The sequence below is a fragment of the Manis javanica genome, chromosome 13, assembly GCF_040802235.1.
Source record: "Manis javanica isolate MJ-LG chromosome 13, MJ_LKY, whole genome shotgun sequence".
Classification (NCBI taxonomy): domain Eukaryota; kingdom Metazoa; phylum Chordata; class Mammalia; order Pholidota; family Manidae; genus Manis; species Manis javanica.
Genome location: NC_133168.1, coordinates 22737559 through 22762107, shown reverse-complemented (window position 1 = coordinate 22762107; position 24549 = coordinate 22737559). Strand labels below are relative to the sequence as shown.

The 24549-nt window shown below is 39.3% G+C and overlaps 1 long non-coding RNA gene across 2 annotated transcripts; it reads right to left on the bottom strand.

The window, feature by feature from the left end:
- Positions 1–1402: 1402 nt before the first annotated feature.
- LOC140845343 (uncharacterized) lies at positions 1403–24146 on the bottom strand. 2 transcript variants are annotated; one of them, XR_012124124.1, is made up of 5 exons: positions 23759–24146; positions 22760–22907; positions 18889–19047; positions 16014–16110; positions 1403–3027 (listed from the first exon to the last, which is right to left on the bottom strand). It is a non-coding gene; the product is annotated as an uncharacterized lncRNA (long non-coding RNA). The 2 variants fall into 2 exon arrangements; XR_012124125.1 differs by having other exon boundaries at positions 22760–22890.
- Positions 24147–24549: the final 403 nt, after the last annotated feature.

Below are 24549 nucleotides of genomic sequence, written 5' to 3'. Positions count from 1 at the left end.
GTGTGCTGTCTTGAGCCACAAAGTTTGTAGTAATATGTTATAACAGCAATAGAAAAATAATATATTCTCCAAGAAGCTGTTCAGATACACTTGACCTATGGTGGTTTGAACTGGCTAGAACTAAGAACAGAGTGTGCATGTTGGATTAGGAGTCTAAAGGTATACTTTATTATTTTTTATAGGAAATCACTCTAAAGCATTATAAATAATGCTTTATTCATTCATTCTTTTATTCAATCACTCTTTGTACAAGCATTTCCCAAATACTCTAATCATAATTTTTCTTAGAGTTTGTAAATATTCTGGATTCTATTTCATCACTGGCCACAACATACACCCTGGAACATGGCAGGTATTTGGTAAGTATTTAATGAATTAAGTCCGACTTCATCATTTAAGCTCTACTAAAAGTTCTTCACTAAGATATGGATGGTAATTTGTCTAACTTACAGTGTAGCCTCAAAGACATAAGCCTAAGCAATTTTTAGAAAATATGTTGCTATTAATCCCAGAATATCATCTCTAAAATCCAAATCCCTTTGTGCCTTGATTTATGTATCCATCTTTGCAGTTTTCTCTAAGGTCTCTGATTCACACAATAGCTTTCTTAAAAGACTACTATTGTGTGGTCACTTCCTTTCTCAACATTCTCAAAGCTCTCTATGCCATTAGGCTCAAATCCGAATTCCTCAATGTGGCACGCAAAGTCTCGCAACATGCCTATCCAAATAATCCAAAAAATCTCCTCCTGTTATTTCCCAGCCTGACCCACATTCCCACACCCAGTGCTGTCCCCCACTCAACTAAAGCTTCTCTCCAACCCTAAAAATGCCACATTCAGCCATGATAAAAAGTTTTTGATCTCGTGCTGCCAGGTATGCAACCTTCCTGTCCTTGACTCTTCATCCCAGCCTAGCCCTCAGATAGACTTGTCTTTCTTCCAAGGGACCTTCCTTCAGATACACCAACTCAGTGTAATTCCTCTCTCCCAGGAGTTGCCCCTCATCTTATAATAATTGCCTGGTTCCAGTTCTTGATCCTTACTTATTTGGCATTTGTTGGTATCCCTCTCTAGCTAGATCACAGAAAAAGTATTCATGATTTATGGTTCTTAATATCTGCATCCAATCCCTACCCCCTAGCAATTGTGCTGGTAAAGAATAAATAATAATAATAACTACTAACATATATAGTGCTTACTATGTTGTAGACATTTTTCTAAGTGTTGTACAAATTTTAGTCCATTTAAAACTCAAAACTCACTAAGGTAGATATTATTTTTATTTCTATTTACAGATCAGGGAACTGAGGTACACGCAATATTTGTTTGTTGTGGGAATTAAGAAACTATGAAAGAAGCCTATAATATGTTAAGTGATTGGAATCTGCAAAATGGTGATTGGAATATAATAAAGTTTATTTTAAGGGAAAATTCATACTTCAGAGGTTTGAGTTTAGCTTCATTTTTACATAATGGAGATGTATATATGAAAAATAATGCCGTATCAGAAAGACTATGGAACATACATCTTCTAACAATATAGCAAGGCTGAATACATAATCAATGGCACAAATCCCAAATACTTTTGAGTGTTTGAATTTCAGATTATATCCATTACAACAAGCTCCCCCTCTAAGGCTAACAAAGAGACTGGATTTCAGTTACGTTTAGTAGAAATGTAAAGCTGTAATCATTATCTACTTCACTATAATTTTCATCTTACCACAATTTCTGGATCCTTTGCCCTGTGGAGTTACATGGAGGATTTTGTATTTGTTCAGGATGGTGGTGCCTACTTGATTTCAAGAACCGCTACAAAGCTGTAAGGAAAGCCTCAATGGACACTGACATTCATAAATAAAATTCAGCCCCACTCCAAACCTAAGCCTTTTCATGCAGGGACTCACAAGAGCTTCACGCATGTTGTGTTAATACTTGTGAGTCTTTCAAATGCATGTCTGAAACAACCTTAGCCCACAGCAGTTAAGAAACTAGCACAAAATACACAAAGTCCAACTTCTGGCCTCTTGAACAATGTTTACATTGTTGCCATCAACCAGGTGCTAACTCTCAGCTCAGAACTCTACATCAGTTATCTTGTACTTTTTAATGATTTATTCACACTGTGATTAATTTGTACGTTTCTTCTAGCTCATCAGGCTGTAACAAAAATAGTCTGTCTGAAACACAGTTTAAGCAAAGGTCAAGGAAATCTTAGAAATTTAGCTTTACTGAATCCAAGCAGCTGCACAAGCTTTTCCAATCAAGATGACAAAAGTGTTATCTGCAGGCCTGGGCCCCTCCCAAACTCTTTCTATTCTTATCTCCTGTGCCCTTCACCACTGGGAGCTGCACAGGACCTGGTGCAAATTCTGTGGGGGAACATTGTTTTCAATTAAAGATAAACAAAATCCTATTTCTCACAGCTGCAGACACATGAATCTCCCTATTTTTCCATGTGAGAAATGAGACAGAAAGATCCTGTAGTTCTTCTGAAATGTTGTGAATGTTTTACAGGGATTGGCAGGTCTCTCTAACACATGGACTGCCAGGGTCAGTAGCAATTTGCTGCCCTCCCTCTTTCCTGGCATCCATCTAAATTACCAGCAGTCACACAAGGACATATTGATCTTTCTACAGCTTGCTGCGCAATGAACTGCAGTGCAAAGATAAAAGGGATTATCAACTTGCCAAAATAGAATCTTCTGCCAACCTTAGAAGAGTCATGAACAGGGAGAAGAAAGAATAACAAATGGTGAACTAACAGGAACCCACTCAATAATATAACAAACATGGTGAACTCTCTTCTTTTGCATAGATAGATGGTTTTTATTTGGGGACAGGCTTAGTATTCTGTGGTCCTTAAAAATTGGACAGTTTAGATATGGTAGCTTCTTGACCTACTGGTTGGAAAGTCCTTGAACTTGACTGTTACAAATTGGCCAGCCTAAATTCATCTTGTATTTGCCTTGCACCAGGTTTTCAGGAATTTTGCTGCTCTAGGTATTTCCTTTGTGATGGAGACCCTGAATGAAAACAGACAAAATGCACTTTAGATCAAATGCAGCCCAGAGTGTTCATGTTAGTCAATTAGTGTACTTCAAAAACATATCCCAAATCTTGGAATATTATCAAATTATTTCCTTCAGCTGCATGAAAAGTGTGGTGACGAGAGCACACAATAAAAAAAACTAGCCTAGGTAACAGCATGCAACAAGTGAGAGGATGGAAAAGGCTCGAAGAAGTTTGTGATATAAAAGCCCACACTGTCAGCAGAACATATTGAGACATATTTTCTGCCTGAAACAATAACAATCATAAATGAACTATTGTTAACACAAAAATACCAAATACTGGTAAGGGCTGTCATTTTGGTTTTCTTTAGACATGATAAATTACACTTGCAAATTAGTGTCTGATCTGAGATGACATGGAACAAATGGTGATATTTACATTCTGCACATTATCCTTGTCAGATTAAGCTGCAGTTGGCCAGTGTGGATATAAAGAGGCCTTGGGAGGCTTGTCTGCTAAACCAGCATGTAAATTGTCTCTAAACCATCCACACGTCTACATTTATTATCTCCTCAAACCAGTAACAGCCATCCCGTTTAATGTCAGTTTTGCCAAGTTAGGGTAATTCAGCCAGGAAGGAACTAGCGAAGTGAGATGCCTCCAAGAAAGGACTCCAACATAAGTTAAAAACTACAAATTTTTTTTTACACATTTTTTAAGCAGTCAAAGGCTTCCTATTTCTTTAGCAATTTAGAGGGAATGGGTGGCCGAGGAAGAAAGTAGCACTTAAGTGTTCATGATGCAGCTTATATAAGGTTTGTTGTATGTTATCCCATTTTATCCTCACAAATTAACCTCTAATATAGGCAGTGTTATAACCACTTTACTGATATGGACATTGACATTCAAAGACATTGAACTGAAGTTCAAAAACACCAACACATTACTGAGGACAGAGGAACTATGTGAATCAGGGATAAATGACTCCAAAATCTTCGCACTGTGTCACCCTGACACTGGCCTTAACTAGCAATGTCTGAATAGGATAGCAAGTCCTGGGGTATTCTGAAGAGTGCAGCCTAACAAAGATAACATCAGGTTCTAATTGTCCCATTAAGATACTTTGCAGAGATGTGATTCAGGGAGGAGTATGGGGAATCACCGCTAGGATCCTTTACAGGATACAAAGCTGACCACAGACTTCCAACCCAGTTCCTTCAATTTTCTTTTCTTTTTTTTTTTAAGATTTAAAAAATATTTCTATTAAAGTATCATTAATATACTCTCTTATTAAAGTTTCATGAGAAAAAAACAATGTGGTTACTACGTTCACCCACATTATCGCATCTACTCCATACTCCATTGCAGTCACTGTCTATCAGTGTAGTAAGATGCCACACATTCACTATTTGCCTTCTCTGTGCTACACTGTCTTCCCCATGACCCCCACACCATGTGTGCCAATCATAATACCCCTCAATCCCCTTCTCCCTCCCTCCCAATCCACCTTCTCCCACCCCTCCCCTCTGGTAACCTCTAGTCCCTTCTTGAAGTCTGTGAGTCTGTTGCTGTTTTGTTCCTTCAGTTTTGCTTCATTGTAATACTCCACAAATGAGGGAAATCATTTGATATTTGTCTTTCTCTGCCTGGCTTACTTCACTGAGCATAATACCCTCCAGCTCCATCCACGTTGTTGCAAATAGTAAGATTTGTTTCTTTCATATGGCTAAGTAGTATTCTACTGTGTATATGTACCACATCTTCTTTATCCATTCATATACTGATGGACATTTAGGTTGCTTCCATTTCTTGGCTATTGTAAATAGTGCTGCAATAAACATAGGAGTCCATATGTCTTTTTGAATCTGAGCAATTATATTCTTTGCATAAATTCCTAGGAGTGGAATTCCTGGGTCAAATAGTATTTCTATTTTTAGTTTTTAAGGAACCTCCATATTACTTTCCACAATGGTTGAACTAGCTTACATTCCCACCAGCAGGGTAGGAGGCTTCCCCTTTCTCTACATCCTCGCCAGCATTTGTTGTTGTTAGTCTTTTCAATAGTGGCCATCCTAACTGGTGTGAGGTGATATCTCATTGTGATTTTTATTTGCATTTCCCTGATAATTAGTGATATGGAGCATCTTTTTATGTGCCTGTTGGACATCTGAATTTCTTCTTTGGAGAACTGTCCTTCATATCCTCTGCCCATTTGTTAATCAGGTTATTTGCTTTTTGGGTGTTGAGACATGTGAGTTCTTTATATTTTTTGGATGTTAACCCTTTGTTGGATATGTCATTTACAAATATATTCTCCCATACTGTAGGATGCCTTTTTGTTCTGTTGATGGTGTCCTTTGCTGTGCAGAAACCTTTTAGTTTGATGTAGTACCAGGTGTTCATTTTTGCTTTTGTTTCCCTTGCTCGAGGAGACATGTTCAGGAAGCAGTTACTCATGTTTATATTCTGGAGATTTTTGCCTGTGTTGTCTTCTAAGAGTTTTATGGTTTCATGACTTACATTCAGGTCTTTCATTCATTTTGAGTTTACTTTTGTGTATGGGGTTAGACAATAATCCAGTTTCATTCTCTTGCATGTCAGCTCCTTCCATTTTCAACATAAAACTGCAAGTGAGGTTCAGGGAATCCCTGTGAAGGTGGTTTCATTTGGCTTCACATTAATCTTGTCTTTAAAATTAAACCTTACAGACATGATATGCAAGAAGTTTCCTTTCTTGATCCCAAGGTTTGAGGAGGAGAGAGGAAAGGCAAGGGTGGAAAGAATCAGTGCACTGCTCCGTGCTTGTTCCAGAAAAACATAACCTTATGATTAGATTGGCTACCTTCATAAACCCAACTCTAGAATCATTCCTCAAAATGAAGTTCTTAATTAGTGTATCTTATTATGATCCTGATTTAAACTAACCAATTGGAAAAGGCATTTTGAGACATATAAGGAAATGTAACTGTGAACCATGCAATAGATGATACCAATGATTTGTTGTTAAAGATGATACAGATATTGTAGTTAGATCACTTTAAAAGATATATGTTTAACATATGTAAGAATAAAATAACATTAGATGTGGGATTTGTTTTCAACTGCTTTAGGAAGAAAATAGAAAAAAAACAAGAAAATGAAAAAATCTTGATAATTCTTGAATTTGGTTAATGGATATAAGAGGGTTTATTATATAATTCTCATTACATCTATGTGTGTGTTTATAATGGCTTATAATTAAAAAAAGAAAGTATCTTGCAATGCAAATTTGATTCATTCAAAACACAATTAATAAGCAGCAGCTTTAAAACATGTCTGAGGGGGCCAAGATGGCAGCGTGAATAGAGCAGCAGAAATCTCCTCCCAAAACCACGTATATCTATGAAAATATAACAAAGACAACTCTTCCTAGAATAGAGACCAGAGGACACAGGACAACATCCAGACCACATCCACACCTGAGAGAACCCAGTGCCTCACAAAGGGGGTAAGATACAAGCCCCAGCACCATGGGACCCGAGCGGCCCTCCCCCGGCTCCCGGCAGGAGGAGAGGAGTCAGAGCCAGGAGGGAGAGGGAGCCCAGGACTGCTGAACACCCAGCCCCAGCCATCTGCACCAGAGCACAGACACAGTCCTGGATACTAGTGAAACAGGCCAGCAAAACTGGTGAGTGGGTACCAGAGGCCGGCGCCAGAGAACAAAGAAAAGCAAGCATTTTTTGTTTTTTTTTTTAATATTTATTTAATTTTGTTGTTGTTGTTGTTTTGTTTTGGCAAGTGCTTTTTGGAAGCCTTAAAGGGGCAGGGTGGGACACTTACTCCAGAGGTAGGGAACCTGGGGATCTCTGGGCACTCTAACCCCCTGGGAAGCAGGGAGCATGGAGGCCCCTTACAGAGGCCGCCCCCCTCCAATGTGGTGCTACCATTTTGGAGCTGCAGTCCAAGCCAGGCCACACCCACAGCAACAGCAGAGATAAACTCCATAGCAGCCAGGCAGGAAGCAGAAGCTCTCTCTGCGTGCAGCATCCCAGCTCAATCCACTAGAGGTAGCTTTTCTCCCAGGAGAGGAAGGTCTCAAACCAACAAGAAGGGAAGTTCTTCCAGCCTTCACTCGTTCCAGCTCTGCAAACTATTTCTATCACCATAAAAAGGCAAAATTTCAGGCAAACCAAGATCACAGAGGCAACACCAGAGAAGGAGACAGACCTAACCAGTCTTTCTGAAAAAGAATTCAAAATAAAAATCATAAACATGCTGACGGAGGTGCAGAGAAATATGCAAGAGCAATGGGATGAAGTCCAGAGGGAGATCACAGATGCCAGGAAGGAGATCACAGAAGTGAAACAAACTCTGGAAGGATTTATAAGCAGAATGGATAAGATGCAAGAGGCCATTGATGGAATAGGAACCACAGAACAGGAACGCATAGAAGCTGACATAGAGAGAGATAAAAAGATCTCCAGGAATGAAACAATGTTAAGAGAACTGTGTGACCAAGCCAAAAGGAACAATATCCATATTATAGGGGTACCAGAAGAAGAAGAGAGAGGAAAAGGGATAGAAAGTGACTTTGAAGAAATAATTGCTGAAAAATTCCCAAAACTGGGGGAGGAAAAAATCGAACAGACCACAGAAATACACAGAAGCCCCAACAGCAAGGATACAAGGAGGACAACACCAAGACACATAATAATTAAAATGGCAAGGATCAAGGACAAGGAAAGAGTTTTAAAGGCAGCAAGAGAGAAAAAGGTCACCTACCAAGGAAAACCCATCAGGCTATCATCAGACTTCTCAACAGAAACCCTACAGGCCAGAAGAGAATGGCATGATATATTTAATGCAATGAAACAGAAGGGCCTTGAACCAAGGATACTGTATCCGGCATGATTATCATTTAAATATGATGGAGGAATTAAACAATTCCCAGACAAGCAAAAGCTGAGGGAATTTGCTTCCCACAAACCACCTCTACAGGGCATCCTACAGGGACTGCTCTAGATGGGAGCACTCCTAAAAACAGCACAGAACAAAACACACAACATATGAAGAATGGAGGAGGAGGTATAAGAAGGGAGAGAAGAAAAGAATCTCCAGACAGTGTATATAACAGCTCAATAAGCAAGCTAAGTTAGGCAGTAAGATACTAAAGAGGCTAACCTTGAACCTTTGGTAACCACGAATCTAAAGCCTGCAATGGCAATAAGGACATATCTCTCAATAGTCACCCTAAATGTAAATGGACTTAATGCACCAATCAAAAGACACAGAGTAATAGAATGGATAAAAAAGCAAGACCCATCTATATGCTGCTTACAAGAAACTCACCTCAAACCCAAAGACAAGCATAGACTAAAAGCCAAGGGATGGAAAAACATATTTCAGGCAAACAACAGTGAGAAGAAAGCAGGGGTTGCAGTACTAATATCAGACAAAATAGACTTCAAAACAAAGAAAGTAACAAGAGATAAAGAAGGATACTACATAATGATAAAGGGCTCAGTCCAACAAGAGGATATAAGCATTCTAAATATATATGCACCCAATACAGGAGCACCAGCATATGTGAAGAAAATACTAACAGAACTAAAGAGGGAAATAGACTGCAATGCATTCATTCTAGGAGACTTCAACACACCACTCACCCCAAAGGATAGATCCACCGGGCAGAAAATAAGTAAGGACACACAGGCACTGAACAACACACTAGAACAGATGGACCTAATAGACATCTATAGAACTCTACACCCAAAAGCAACAGGATATACATTCTTCTCAAGTGCACATGGAACATTCTCCAGAATAGACCACATACTAGCTCATAAAAAGAGCCTCAGTAAATTCCAAAATATTGAAATTCTACCAACCAATTTTTCAGACCACAAAGGTATAAAAGTAGAAATAAATTCTACAAAGAAAACAAAAAGGCTCACAAACACATGGAGGCTTAACAACATGCTACTAAATAATCAATGGATCAATGAACAAATCAAAATAGAGATCAAGGAATATATAGAAACAAATGACAACAACAACACTAAGCCCCAACTTTTGTGGGACACAGCGAAAGCAGTCTTAAGAGGAAAGTATATAGCAAGCCAGGCACACTTGAAGAAGGAAGAACAATCCCAAATGAATAGTCTAACATCACAATTATCGAAACTGGAAAAAGAAGAACAAATGAGGCCTAAAGTCAGCAGAAGGAGGGACATAATAAAGATCAGAGAAGAAATAAACAAAATTGAGAAGAATAAAACAATAGCAAAAATCAATGAAACCAAGAGCTGGTTCTTTGAGAGAATAAACAAAATGGATAAGCCTCTAGCCCAACTTATTAAGAGAAAAAGAGGATCAACACAAATCAACATAATCAGAAATGAGAATGAAAAAATCACGACAGACTCCACAGAAATACAAAGAATTATTAAAGACTACTATGAAAACCTATATGCCAACAAGCTGGAAAACCTAGAAGAAATGGACAACTTCCTAGAAAAATACAACCTCCCAAGACTGACCAAGGAAGAAACACAAAAGTTAAACAAACCAATTACGAGCAAAGAAATTGAAATGGTAATCAAAAAACTACCCAAGAACAAAACCCCGGGGCTGAACGGATTTACCTCAGAATTTTATGAGACACACAGAGAAGACATAATACCCATTCTCCTTAAACTGTTCCAAAAAATAGAAGAAGAGGGAATACTCCCAAACTCATTCTATGAAGCCAACATCACCCTAATACCAAAACCAGGCAAAGACCCCCACCAAAAAAGAAAATTACAGACCAATATCCCGGATGAATGTAGATGCAAAAATACTCAATAAAATATTAGCAAACAGAATTCAACAGTATATCAAAAGGATCATACACCATGACCAAGTGGGATTCATCCCAGGGATGCAAGGATGGTACAACATTCGAAAATCCATCAACATCATCCACCACATCAACAAAAAGAAAGACAAAAACCACATGATCATCTCCATAGATGCTGAAAAAGCATTTGACAAAATTCAACATCCATTCATGATAAAAACTCTCAGCAAAGTGGGAATAGAGGGCAAGTACCTCAACATAATAAAGGCCATATATGATAAACCCACAGCCGACATTATACTGAACAGTGAGAAGCTGAAAGCGTTTCCTTTGAGATCAGGAACCAGACAGGGATGCCCAGTCTCCCCTCTTCTATTCAACATAGTACTGGAACTCCTAGCCACAGCAATCAGACAAAACAAAGAAATACAAGGAATCCAGATTGGTAAAGAAAAAGTTAAATTGTCACTATTTGCAGATGATATGATACTGCACATAAAAAAAAAACCCTGAAGACTCCACTCCAAAACTACTAGAACTGATAACAGAATACAGCAAAGTTGCAGGATACAAAATTAACACACAGAAATCTGTAGCTTTCCTATACACTAACAATGAACCAATAGAAAAAGAAATCAGGAAAACAATTCCATTCACAATTGCATCAAAAAGAATAAAATACCTAGGAATAAACCTAACCAAAGAAGTGAAAGAACTATACCCTGAAAACTACAAGTCACTCTTAAGAGAAATTAAAGGGGACACTAACAAATGGAAACTCTTCCCATGCTCATGGCTAGGAAGAATTAATATCGTCAAAATGGCCATCCTGCCCAAAGCAATATACAGATTTGATGCAATCCCTATCAAATTATCAGCAACATTCTTCAACAAAATGGAACAAATAGTTCAAAAATTCATATGGAAACACCAAAGACCCCGAATAGCCAAAGTAATCCTGAGAAAGAAGAATAAAGTAGGGGGGATCTCACTCCCCAACTTCAAGCTCTACTACAAAGCCGTAGTAATCAAGACAATTTGGTACTGGCACAAGAACAGAGCCACAGACCAGTGGAACAGATTAGAGACTCCAGACATTAACACAAACATATATGGTCAATTAATATTTGATAAAGGAGCCATGGACATACAATGGGGAAATGACACTCTCTTTAACAAATGGTCCTGGCAAAACTGCACAGCTACAAGGAGGAGAATAAACTGGACCATTGTCTAACCCTATACACAAAAGTAAATTCAAAATGGATTAAAGACCTCAATGTAAGTCATGAAACCATAAAACTCTTAGAAAAAAACATAGGCAAAAACCTCTTAGACATAAACATGAGTGACCTCTTCTTGACCAGTGGAACAGGTTCTCCCCGGGTAAGGAAAACAACAGCAAAAATGAACAAGTGGGACTATATTAAGCTGGAAAGCTGCTGTACAGCAAAAGACACCATCAATAGAACAAAAAGGAACCCTGCAGTATGGGAGAATATATTTGTAAATGACAGATCCGATAAAGGCTTGACGTCCAAAATATATAAAGAGCTCACACGCCTCAACAAACAAAAAACAAATAATCCAATTAAAAAATGGGCAGAGGAACTGAACAGACAGTTCTCCAAAAAAGAAATACAGATGGCCAACAGACACATGAAAAGATGCTCCACATCGCTAATTATCAGAGAAATGCGAATTAAAACTACAATGAGGTATCACCTCACACCAGTAAGGATGGCTGCCATCCAAAAGACAAACAGCAACAAATGTTGGCGAGGCTGTGGAGAAAGGGGTACCCTCCTACACTGCTGGTGGGAATGTAAATTAGTTCAACCATTGTGGAAAGCAGTATGGAGGTTCCTCAAAATGCTCAAAACAGACTTACCATTTGACCCAGATGCACCCCTATGTTTATCGCAGCACTATTTACAATAGCCAAGAATTGGAAGCAACCTAAGTGTCCATCAGTAGATGATTGGATAAAGATGATGTGGTACATATACACAATGGAATATTACTCAGCCATAAGAAGAAAACAAATCCTACCATTTGCAACAACATGGATGGAGCTATAGGGTATTATGCTCAGTGAAATAGCCCAGTGGAGAAAGAGAAATACCAAATGATTTCACTCATCTGTGGAGTATAAGAACAAAGGAAAAACTGAAGGAACCAAACAGCAGCAGAATCACAGAACCCAAGAATGGTACCAAAGGGAAAGGGACTGGGGAGGATGGGTGAGTAGGGAGGGATAAGGGAAGGGAAGAAGAAAGGGGCTATTATGATTAGCATGCATAATGGGGGGGGGAGAAAGGGGAGGGCTGTACAACACAGAGAAAACAAGTAGTGATTCTACAGCATTTGCTATGCTGATGGACAGTGACTGGAAAGGGGTTTATAGGGGGGACCTGGCATAGGGGAGAGCCTAGTAAACATAATATTCTTCATGTAATTGCAGATTAATGATAACAGAAAAAATAAGAAAGGAAAGGGGGATTACTCCCTGATAGGATAAAACTAACTGTAAATCAATGATTAATGCATGCTTTAAATATCCTTAATTTTGATCATTTAAAGGGTGTCAGATGATCAGGTATGGAAGTATATTTTTCTGATAATATTCCTTTCTCTTAAAGAAAAAAGCAGTTCCTGTGTGGTGACCTCCAGTAAGTTCTTCACAATGGTATAAAGGGCATATCTAAGTGTGGGCAAAGGGTCTGTTTGTGTTTATACAGAGGATCAAAGCCTAATTTGGCTACCCAGAAAATGAACTAAGATACGATATGAAGAAGAATTTCCAACATCAGCACTCTCTGGAAGACTCATACCAGAAGATGATCATCAAAAAACCTCAACAAAGATCCAGGCAATGCTGCAGTTGTAGCTGCATTCATCCCACCGGTTCCTGGACTTGCCATGGGAATGAAGAAGGAGATGTCTAAGCTGGCCTGTGCATACAGTAAAACAACAAATTTGACGGGATCTATACTGTTGTAACTCAACCAAGAATTAGGAGAAGTGCAAGTTGCAGCACTCCAAAATCTTGAGACTACAGACTATCTACTGTTAAAAGAACATATGGGATGTGAACAGTTCCCAGGAATGGGTTGTTTTAATTTGTCTAATTTCTCTCAGACTGTTCAAGTACAGTTGGACAATATCCATCATATCATAGATAAATTTTTACAAATGCCTAGGATGCCTAACTGGTTTTCTTGGTTTCACTGGAGATGGCTGGTAATTATAGATCTGCTTTGGTTATGTAACTGTATTCCTATTATGTTAATGTGTGTGTACAATTTAATTAGTAGTTTAAAACCTATACATGCTTCAGTTACTCTACAAGAAGGTATGTCAAAGAAATAATCAATCCTCCCATGTTTTCTTCTGCCTGCTACTTCTATAGCTTTTCTTCTTCCTTCCTAATTAAAACCCTTAAATAGAATTTGCGCCTCATATCGAATTCACCAAGTATCATAATTCCTCCAAGTGATAAAGATACCTCAAGACAAATGCTGGGCATAAAAGCCACAGGGCATAAGTCTGCAAAGAAGTAAAAAGCTGACCTTTTCAAACAATATGGCTTCTCTCTCACTTACCAACTTTACATTTCCGTGTATGGCCCTGGAAGATGACTGGTTAGCCAGAGATGGGTAAGATTCCTCAAGGGAGGAACAACCTAAAGCAGGCACAGTCGCAGGGGGGCCGTCAGGTGAGAAATTGGGGATCAACAGAGGTGAGGCTTAGAACCTCAACCCCTGTTTTGAGAGAAATCTTCTGCATCCATGGTGTTTTGTTGCCCTTGTCTAGCTTGGATTAATACTTAGTCTACAGGCACACACCCAATCATCTACATTTGCTTTCTTACAGCACTAAACTATGTTTTCTACCTTTATCTTGCATCTACCTACCACTTCAGCATTTTATTAAAAATAATAATAATAATAATAATAATAATAATAATAATAATGGAGAAATGTGGGATTCACATATAAATCAGGTATAGAAATCAAACGAATATTCATATTTGGCCTGATTGTTTATAGGTCATAATGCGTGATCAAAACCGAAAGTTTCTGTGATGACTGCCCTTGTGCTGTTCGCTATGTAAGAACTTATTCACTATGTAAGAATTTGTTCACCATGTAAGAACTTGTTCGTTATGCTTCAGAAGATCGGAGACTGATGAGAATTAGGCTTGGGGTGAATTAATGATTGTACATTGAGTCCACTATACAGAATTTTATTGTTGTTAACAACCATTTGATCAATGAATATGAGAGATGCCATCTCAAAAAAATAAAATAAATAAAAATAAATAAAACATGTCTGAATCTTAGGCTTCACCAGGTTTACTGAAGGAGAGAATTAGTGGGCAGCCCTGGGAAGGCCTGCAGCAAGATTCTGCAGACTGTCAATACCTTCTGCCTGTTCCTTAATATGAAAACTTAAAGAATTTACTATTACGACATGAGGCAGGAAGTGCTAAAATTGCCAGTGTTAATAAGCCATGTTTAACTCACTGTTCCGGGAAAGAGGTCTGTAAACTGCAGAAGAGAGTGGCGTTGCTATAAATCATACTTTAGGGTCTACCCTTGCTGTGGGGAGCTACTGCTTCATACGATGTTTTCCACTGGTCAAGTTTCAATCAAAGCCGGGACGCTAACCTACTTTGCTTACAGAGAGATTGTCACATGCTCCAGAGGGGTCACAGAAGGTACTTGGGGAAGAGGACATGTGAGCTGAGAAATGGACTCTCTGAGACAAAGGTCACACTTGCTATCCTGCCAGTAACAGCTACATTGCCCCGGGAGTAGCCCGCATCTGGGATCCATGGAGCCTGGTGTCTAGAGCCTGCCCTCCAAGGACAGGGCAAGGTGGCAAAGGCAGACAGGGTTGCTAGGCAGCAGCCACAATCACGAACACATCACGTCTTCAAGGTGTTTGAAGGTTTTTTTTTTAATGAAAGCATCTTTTTAGGAGAAATTTATGAAATGCGAGTTCATTTCCATGGCGGGAAAGGTGTGTAAATGTGATCATTGGGAAGATCTGAATGGAGCGGGCAAGCAGAGACCAAACAGAGGGGACAGGGGCTTTCGATGACACAAAGTGTTTTTCAAAGTGAGGTCAGAGACAATACCTAAATAAGAATCACTTAGATGTTTCTTTAGAGTGCAGCTTTTCTGACAGTGTCCCAAACCCCCTGCATCAGAATTTTTAGGAGCAGGATCTGGGAAGCTGCATTTTAAATGAGCTCCCAGATTCCCCTGAATAGGAAAGCTTGAGAATCTCTCCTTATCCCCTTTGACCTCACCTGCTTCTTTACCTCCCATGTCCTTCCCACTGTTCCTTCCCTGGAAGTTCCCCCTTGAACTTCATTTCCACAGCTTTTTAATGCAACCTGCTCCCTGCATTTTCCCATAAAGTGGACTCAGAAAGCCCCTACTTGATGAAAGTGCTCATGTCTTAGCTAAAAATACCTGAGGACTGTCCGTTCTTTGAGCTCCCATAGCACTGGTTTTCCCCTAACACAATGATAGTTTTCATTGCCCATTTACTTTTATGTGTTGAATTCCTCTTTGGACGGACTGCTTGGTACAAGATAGGCATTCAGTAACTGTTGGATGAGGAAATGAGTGATGTTTCTCATTCATAATTCTTCCTACTTAATGTTATTTCTTTTATTCCAAAAATTACACAACACGCTTTTTTTTTTCAAACTTCCTCTTCTTTCTCATTCTCAACAAAGTATCTTGAAACATTCATTATACATTAGGAACAGATTAGAATATGACAGTTTCTATGCTGTAAACATAAGAAACTATGCATCCTAGTCTGGATTTCTCATAAGTTATCCATCTTTTGGTGGGACTGAGAGTCGATTTCTTGATGAGATTCTAGCTATGTCCTCCATATCCTCAGAAAACAACCAACACAGATGCTGTCTTTGAAAAGTAATGAATACACTTGAAAACTGCAAGGTGGAAATGCAAACATAAGAATATTTTAGCTACATCTAGAAATAGAAAAGCTGAAAAGTACGGTTTTGAACTAGTTTTTATTATTTTATGTCCCATATGCTTACAAGGAAAAAAATAGTGGTGGCTTTTGATCAAAAAACACATTCATTTGAATCATTCAAGAAACTTAAAAGGTCAAAAGTCTACTTACCCTTCACAAATGATACCAGTTGGAAAAATCAGGTCTGTGGTTTGTTTGTAGGAAACTTGGCATAGAATGTAATGGGTTATCTGGCAAATTTTTGATTCTGTAATTTGGAAAAGACAAAGGGCAACCATTTCTTAATATAAGGTGGACTAACTTTGTGTCTGTCCTGTAGGAGTTATACCTGCCAAGTTAATTATTAAGACTGAATGAATTTGACAGCAATATTTTATAAATATGAGTGTGCCTATATTCTTGTTGAGTTATTTTTCTAATCCCTTTTTGTCTTCCCAAGAGTCTTGCCATCTTGGGGACACATTTATCATGCATGAGAAAGTCACAGCTCATTTCAGCCTTCTAATGATCCTCTAGTATCTGTCAAACCAGAAAGCTTAATAGAAGGCAACTAAAGACATTAAAGAGGTCTTTTCTATGCTTTCACCATCTTTACTTTGTATCTTGCTATTTCAATCTTGTATACCATTAGACTCAAAGCGGTGAGTTTAGTATCTACCTTGACCCAGATTAGAGAATCCAACTCAAAAGGCATTAATAATTATTTAGTTGACCATTGGCTGGTGATACATCAAAAGTCCTTCCTGCACTTGTAGGAAAAAAAGTCTTCCCAACCCATTTTTTCCAGAGTTGGAACTTTATCAGAATCATTGCCAAAGCTTGTGTTCAAATCCTAAAATGTTTATATCAGGTAATGATATAAAATAAAATAGAGAAATCTGTTGTTTTGGGACTAGAACATCAAAGACTACATGCACCTTTGCAAGAAGAATATATAAATAGGTACGTACGAGATGTTCTTATCAAAAAGACAAATTGAGGAAGACTAAGTTCTTGCCAGATGTTCCAGCTAACCAGAAATTATTCCTCTGAATGAAAATCGATCATCACAGCCTTGTCCTCCATGAAAGTTGCATTGCTAAGGTACAGAATTCTGAATTGGGCTGGATTCTCCTAGGGTTCTTTAATGGCAAGCAATAATAAATAAATTGGACAAATATAAAAAACAGTTTATTGCAGAGAGAGTGAATAGTGCACAAGGGGGTTTAAAAGGCCAAAGCATAGGCTCAACAATAGGATAGGAACTAGTACAATTACAGGATGGCTCTGGCATTTATTCAAAGGAGCTGCTCAACCATCTCACATGGACAACTTTCCTTTACTAATGATCAGAAATGAATGCTTTTTAGCCATTTAATCTACCATCTTTTTCTCTGTCATTTCTGTAACTTGACTGATGATTGAGCATCCAGGAAGAAAATAACCGACTGCTCTGGCTTGGATCGTGTGAGTCCATTGTGCTTAGGAGAACAGAGGGTACCTTGCTTTACCTCCCCACCAAGAGAACCCAAAATGGGAGAGACATTATTCTCCAAAATGAAATCAGCATGCTGTTGGAAAGGCAATAATGTTAGATGGCAAAAATACCAACTAATATCATTAAAATGCCTAATAGGTTCTTAACCTGGACTTCATCAAGTAATTTGCAAATTTTTATGAATTTTTACATGGATGTGGTTTTCTTCAAACACTCGGAAAGGTCCAAGTCCAAAATGGCTAGAAGTACTGTGAAGTGTTGCATATGAGAACAATTTTCTCCAAAATCCAAGTGTCTTGGAAACAAGCAACCTTAAAGATAAGCCAGAAATCTTCACATTTAGTTTTCCATTCTTTTGTATTTTAGGAAAGGACATTTAAAATTTCTCCTGGGGTTAGAGAGAAAAAGATGCTTCATTTTGAAGTTCAATGTTTGTTGAGATGCTGATAGCTCCTCAGAGTTAAGCAGATAAAGTTAACCAGGGATGTGGAGGAGGACACCCTCTCAACCTTTATCCCTTTGCACCTGCTGGGCTAGCAGAGCCTAACCCTGAGTGAATTCAACTGCCTGCCTTCTCTGGACACCCATACACAGACATCAAGTAGTTCTTAAGGAAGACGGACAACTTCATGACCACCAGCCGTCCTCAGCCACCCTCCCGTCATTATCCCTGGTCAGCTCGCTCTCCCTTTTCTATAGTCTCATTATAGACAACTTTAAAATTTCTCTGCTCTCTTCAAACTCCCTCCCAGCCATTCAATAGAAAGTCCTTCACCTCCAATTTACTGTCATTTAACTGAGCGTACAAGCAGGATAGAACCCTGCCACCATCCCTGTACAGAATCAACAGGCCTGCATATAGTTCTCTTCTGTGATTCCCAGCTGAGGATGGAGGTTGGGAGTGGGAGGAAGGGGGGGTCTGCTCCCAAATGGCCCATCAAAAATTTTAGATAAAAACAATTACTTTTACAGTAAAGAAGCATAATTTATCAATCTTGATGCAAATATCTCCAAAGAATACCTAACTCCACTTATTCTCATCTGAAGATCATTAAAAGACCTTTAGATTTTTAACTTAATATTGGGTTTATGAATCAATTTTCTATGTCTTTGGGACATAAATCAATTCTTTGAGCCTGATCACTACCACAGAAATAACAAAACATAGGCCTTTGAATTGCCAAGCAGGAGACCAGATTCTAGACTTGAGATGGTCCCCAAATTATGCAACACTTTGTGAGGGTTGGCTTAAAACAGTCAGTTGGTCTAAACCTATTTTAATTATAACCACTAGGTAATTTTTCTCATCATCACTTTAAAAAATGATCTGAGTCAGAATATCAACTATGACTTCCTAAAGAGTGATATTTCAAACTCTGTTCTTTTGTACTGATTAGTATCTATAAAGAAATCACAAATGTTCTTTTGTAAATTTTCTTTGCTATTTCCAGTGGAGGTAATGAATCTCTCCCCTTTTGAAATCAGAGAAAGGAAGTTGAAATTAGTAAGAGTTTCAAGTTCACACACATTGTGGCTTCACTGACGTACCTTTCAGGGTCCTCTCAAAATAAAAATTCCGTTTTGACAAATGCTTGATTTACATTCACATTCGTCTCTCCAGAGCAGCTCTCGCAGACATTGCTACAGCACTTGGTGCTGCACTTGAAGTTGAGCACATCTCAAGCGGGGCTGTAATGACTGGCTGACCTGATGGGATTCTGATCACCTTAGAATGTGGAGCAATGGTAGATCAATATGTGTTTCCTGAATAAATGAGTGGAGCATAATCTAGCTCAGTGAAGGTAACAAAGGAGTGGTCAAGATGAATTTTTGAGCTTTCTTTAATAATTTGATTTTAAGATAGAATCATGAATCTAAGGAACATAAGCTCTGGCTCCATTTTGGAGGTGAATAGGATAGTACCTTTTGAAATAAAACTATATCATTTTCCATGTCTATTCAAATCAGTATTCTTTCACTACGACTGACTCATTTAGTGAGAACAGCAAGTTTAGATATTTATATGTGTGTCACATAGCTTTCAGTTCTCTAACAAAAATATAAAGTGAGTCACTGTGTGTCACCAGAATGTCCAAGTCTGGTATGGTTGTTTGGTGTAGGTCAATTTAGCTAAGCTGGAACTACATTTCCCCAAATTCCTCTCCAATATGGCTCTTCGTTAAGGAGGGTCTGCACAGAAATTTGCATGATATTTAGAGCAGTGAAGCAGCTGGTACAGTCTGAAGGATGGCAGAGCGCCAGGGGCTGTCATCACTGGTGTGCTGCTCACTTGATCGTCACAGGGCAGCGGCCAGGCCCGCAGCTCCTCCTGCTGGATCCCCTCCTCCAGTTTCTCCAAGACTTGGGCCTGCAGTGTTTGCAGCTCACGGAGAAGACTCTGGCTGCTTCGTCAAGTGTCACGGGCATAGATGCTGGAGGTGGTGAGGGAAAGATGCAGTTTCCAGTTTGCCTGGGGAGGTGCTGGTTTGTCCTTGCTCTCCTCCACTTCACGGCCAGCTTTTCCCCAACGTTTGGCCCTGCTGGTCTGCACTGACCTCAGGCCCATGCAAGATACAGAGGCAACAGTCTTCCATAGAGTTCTTCAGCAGCTCCCATCCTGGTGGGAGATCTAAGCCCTGTAATGAATCCCATGTGCTCTATCACTCAGAGTTGTCCTACTTCTCTGATCAAATCCTATCTGATATACCTGTATAGTACATCACCTTGTCCTTTCCCAGTCACTCTGTATAATACGTACAGATTAAAGCAGAGGAGAATCAGGAGATAGAAAGTCTGGGAAGACCACTGTCTGATTTATTATGATGTGTTTGCTAATTAGGAGTCATTACAGCCATTTCAATTTTATGAATGGTTTACAGGGTTGCAATATTGTACACCTCTGGAGATGCCTGTAGAATTGTCCCATGTACAGCTAGCTTGGCTCTACATGGCAGCCCTGGCAGAGGGGAATATTATAAAAGGCTCCTCTTTATATAAAAGAGCCATTTTCAATTTGTAACAAATAACTAGTCCATTCATATGGAGCCCTCCTTGACTTGGTCTAGATGGGACTCAGAGTAGCCCACTGCAGTACAGTATGTCTCTGGGAATAAAAACAGCTCAGTGCATCTGAAGAGTAATTAAATCATTAAAAACAGAGGAAATGTTTTGCATAACCCAATACACTTGAATATTCTAACAACAGATTTCCTGAAAATTAAGTCAGGTGATTTGATTTCTATACGGCTCCCTTGTTCAGTTTTCCTGTTCTAGAGCCATTCAAGTCAGAATTGGCAAACACAAAGAACTGCCCAGTAAATAGATCAATAATTACCCTCTCTGCTGTCATAGCCTACAGAAGGGAATTTTTCTTAACATTGAAATCAAGACTAAAACAAAGAACGAAAACCATGACTTATATGGGCACCTCTGAGACTCAAGATGAAAGAACCCTCTCTCTACTGGAGAGAAACGCATCTTCACATGCTGAGGCCACTGACTCCCCTGCCTTGTCTCACTCCATCTTCCCTTCAAACTTGCAAATTAGCCGTTATCCCCTGATCTCCTTGAGACCTGGGACTTGTTCTTCTTATTTTCTGTCAGCAAAGTGCCTTCCATATAATAGGCACTTAATAAATAGTTTATGTGATGATGGGGTCTCAATGTCTAACTTGGGCCAAAGGTCTCCTTGCACCCGTGATGCAGGCAGTATGGATAATGGACAAAGAGCACTGGACTTGGAGTTACTTTTAGAACAAGTCCTCCCATCTGCATGAACTTCCACTTCCTCAGAGCCTCTGCTTCTTCCTTCCTCCTGAAATAAGGCCTAGTATTCTTTACAGCTCAAAGAACAGAGTGCTCCTATGAAGCCTGCTACAGTAGGCTTCTCATTAAGCAATTCAAAAGAGCACTGGCACTGGGGGTTGTTTTGCTGGAATGGATTAACACCTGCCAGGACTGATCAGCTAAGACCTTCCGAGAACCACAGCACCCCCATGGAGGCCCTTCCTGAACACCAGGTCTGAGGTCAAGGTGCATCTGCTTTCCGCCGTCTTTCTCAGCCAGTGAGCAGGTCTGAGTCTGCCTTCAGTTAGAGACCCAGAACCACAGCATTTGGCCTCCAAGAAGCAACTGGCTGTTTCTGCAGATACCTGTGAGCACTAATTTACTCACCCCTCTGGTATGTTTGATGAGATTTGTAAAGTTCATCCCAAGACACTTTACTAATGGGCCTAAGTTCTTAGGAAAAGTTGAAAATATTTCAGCAAGAAGCCTTGTTTGTAGGTCAGAACAACCAAGAGAGGGACCCCTGGTGGCCCAAGAGCCCAAAGCTTTCTTAGCCTAAGTGGCTGCCAGGGAGAAATCCTGAGAAAACACTTCCAAAAAGAGGAGGAAAATATCTAGGGTGTTTTTGGAATAGACCCAGGTAACTGCACACTAATATGAAACCTGAAATATTATTGTTAATCAAGCCAAACCCTTCCAGCTCAGAATTATTTTTTTTCATGCACAGTGATAACTCAGGGACTATCGTATCAGTATGAGGTTTTTGTATGTGTGTGACGGCTGTCATCTCAGCTCTGAGGATGTAAGACTATTAGGCCTAATAGACTTGCTCCATCACCTCATCTTGGGTGGTGAAAATCATTGGCAGTTGTGTCCAAAAGAACTTTGAATACCAGACCTTTATGAAAGATATGAGTTCATTTTTCCCCTGATACTCTATTTTCCACACACACAAAATACCTTAGTGCATAAGTTACAAGTACCTCTGGCTGATAAGTGATTTACACTAAAAACACTGAATATGGTCAGGAGAAAGCAATTCCTGCTATTTCCCCTGCTTGAAATTTGGACCCATTCCTGGCATTTCTCTCTGAATCAGGTCCAGGCATCCCCATCTGGGGTACTAGCAAACTGATGAGATCTTCTGCCTCATAAAAATCCTCTAACCTTACCACAGCAGAAGTGCTGGTCTTATCTTAAAAGTCTCTGAACAAATTACTTATATTTTTTTCTACTTTAGTTGAAAATTTAAGGTTTCTTTTTCAATTCCTCACCTTTGGGCAGTAGTGGAGAATATGTTTTCGTGTAACTTCCAGCATTCACATAGCTTCCAACAATGTATAAGCACTGTTGCTCAACCTCATCTGCCCCTCTGCATATACCGCATCTACTGCTGCTTGAACTTACAAGGTCTAGCAGGACTGTGTGAAATAGGCTGGTGTTGTCTGATTAGATCGCTGGCTCATTTGGGCCAAACTGGTTGATGCGTCAGTGATCTATCCAGTAACGCTTGCACATAGAAGTGGCCTTGTTAGACCATGAGGAGGACCCCACTCCAGCCACAGATGCTCACACACTGCCTTGAATAATCAGGAGAACTATATTTAACTTGAAACAAGTGGAGAAAACTTACTTGTGAAAGCTCATTCCTGGTTTATTTCCACGAAATTGCAAAGTCACAAGGTCCAACACGTCATTTCTGTATATCCTGCTGCCTCTGCGAGGCTCTTCATCTGAGTCATACCAGGCAGATGGTGGTTTAATCTAGACTTAAAAGGATACTTAGAAAAGGAAAATATTTTCACCTCTATTTTGGCAATACTGTCGGACCTGACCTTCCCTCCTGCACCAAATGTATTTTGTTATGACTCTTCTATCTTCATTAAAAGCCATTAAAACTTCTTTTCCATTTTCACAGAAGCTAGAGACTACCGACAACCTGAGAATGTATTTTCTTTCACTTTCTCTGTAGGGTGGGATCTCTTTCACTTTCCTGCATAATTGCCAAATCCAAGAGGCAGTGTTTTCTGGTGTCTACTCTGGTGAAATTAACTTGGAATTGTCTATTTTATACCTTAAATTGGCCTCCCCTACCATACACACCCCACATTAAATAAGTAATAAATTAGTAAACATAAAATCTGGAGGCATTTAAAATTGCACAGGGAATATACTATAGCATATGAAACAACTTAATGTAAGTTCAAAAAATAAAACAAGTGAGTAATATCTGTTGTGGAGAGTAGGGAGTACTCCTGATTTTAAAATAACGTGCTTTCATTATTTTTAAAATAGGAGAAGTACAAACATACAAAAATAAAAGCATACATAATCCCACGGCACAGACAAAACCACTAACATCTTATATTTCTTCTCAGATTTTATATTTTTAACAACTTTATTTCTGCAAACCCTGCTGAATAAAAAGCCATTAAATTGCAAAAATATTTCCATTGATTTTAATGGAAAAAATCATATGTGCCATCTCAATGCAAGGTACCAAAGATTTTTGCGGATAGCAAAATATATCAAATTAATGATTAATTAAGTTTCTATAAGTAGCAATCATTTAGAAGGAACTAAATACTATTGGATCATAAAATGTAAAGCAATGAAGGTTTATCATACTCACCAAAATGGAAAGAGAAGACTTGATTGTAGGTGGGAAGGCTGGAGATTAAGTGCAAGGGAGTCATTTTCTGGAAGGTGGTGCGAGTCAGCAATTAACTTTCAGAAAGGCAATGTATTTTGCATTCTTTGGTATCTTGCATGTCTTGATGCAAACAAAAACATTCCAAACTTCAATATTTAAAAAAATAAACATATTATCTCTCATGATTCTGTAGACTGTTTTTATGGCCCAGGCCAGCTTGGCTGATCCCTGTTGTTAGCTGGTGACTCAGCAGGAGCTGGTTGTTCTTAGACAGGGGTGGGCAAACTTTTTCTGCAGAGGGCCAAATGTAAATATTTTTAGACTTTGCATGTCATGTTGTCTCTGTTGCAGCTACTCATCTCGGCCATTGCAGTGTGAAAGCTGTCATGCACAACATGTAAACGAATGGGTGTGGCTGTGTTCCTTGCCCGCCCCTTGTCTAGCATGTCCTCACTCATGTATTTGGCAGTTGGCAGGCTTGCTGGTCTAGGGAATGGTTCTCAGACTTGAGCATGTCTTAGGATAACCTAGAGCTCTCATTAAAACAGATTGCTGGGCCTCACTTCCAGAGTTTCCAATCAGTACAACTGGGGTGAGGCTGAAGAATGTGTATTTGTAACTAGTTCACAGGTAATGCCGAGGCTGCTAATCTGGGGAACACATTTTGAGGACCATTGCTCTAGAGTGTCTTAGCGAGGATGGCTCATCTCTGCTTCAGCATCTCTCGTTCTCTAGGAGGCTAACCTGGGTTTCTTCACATGTTGGTCTTA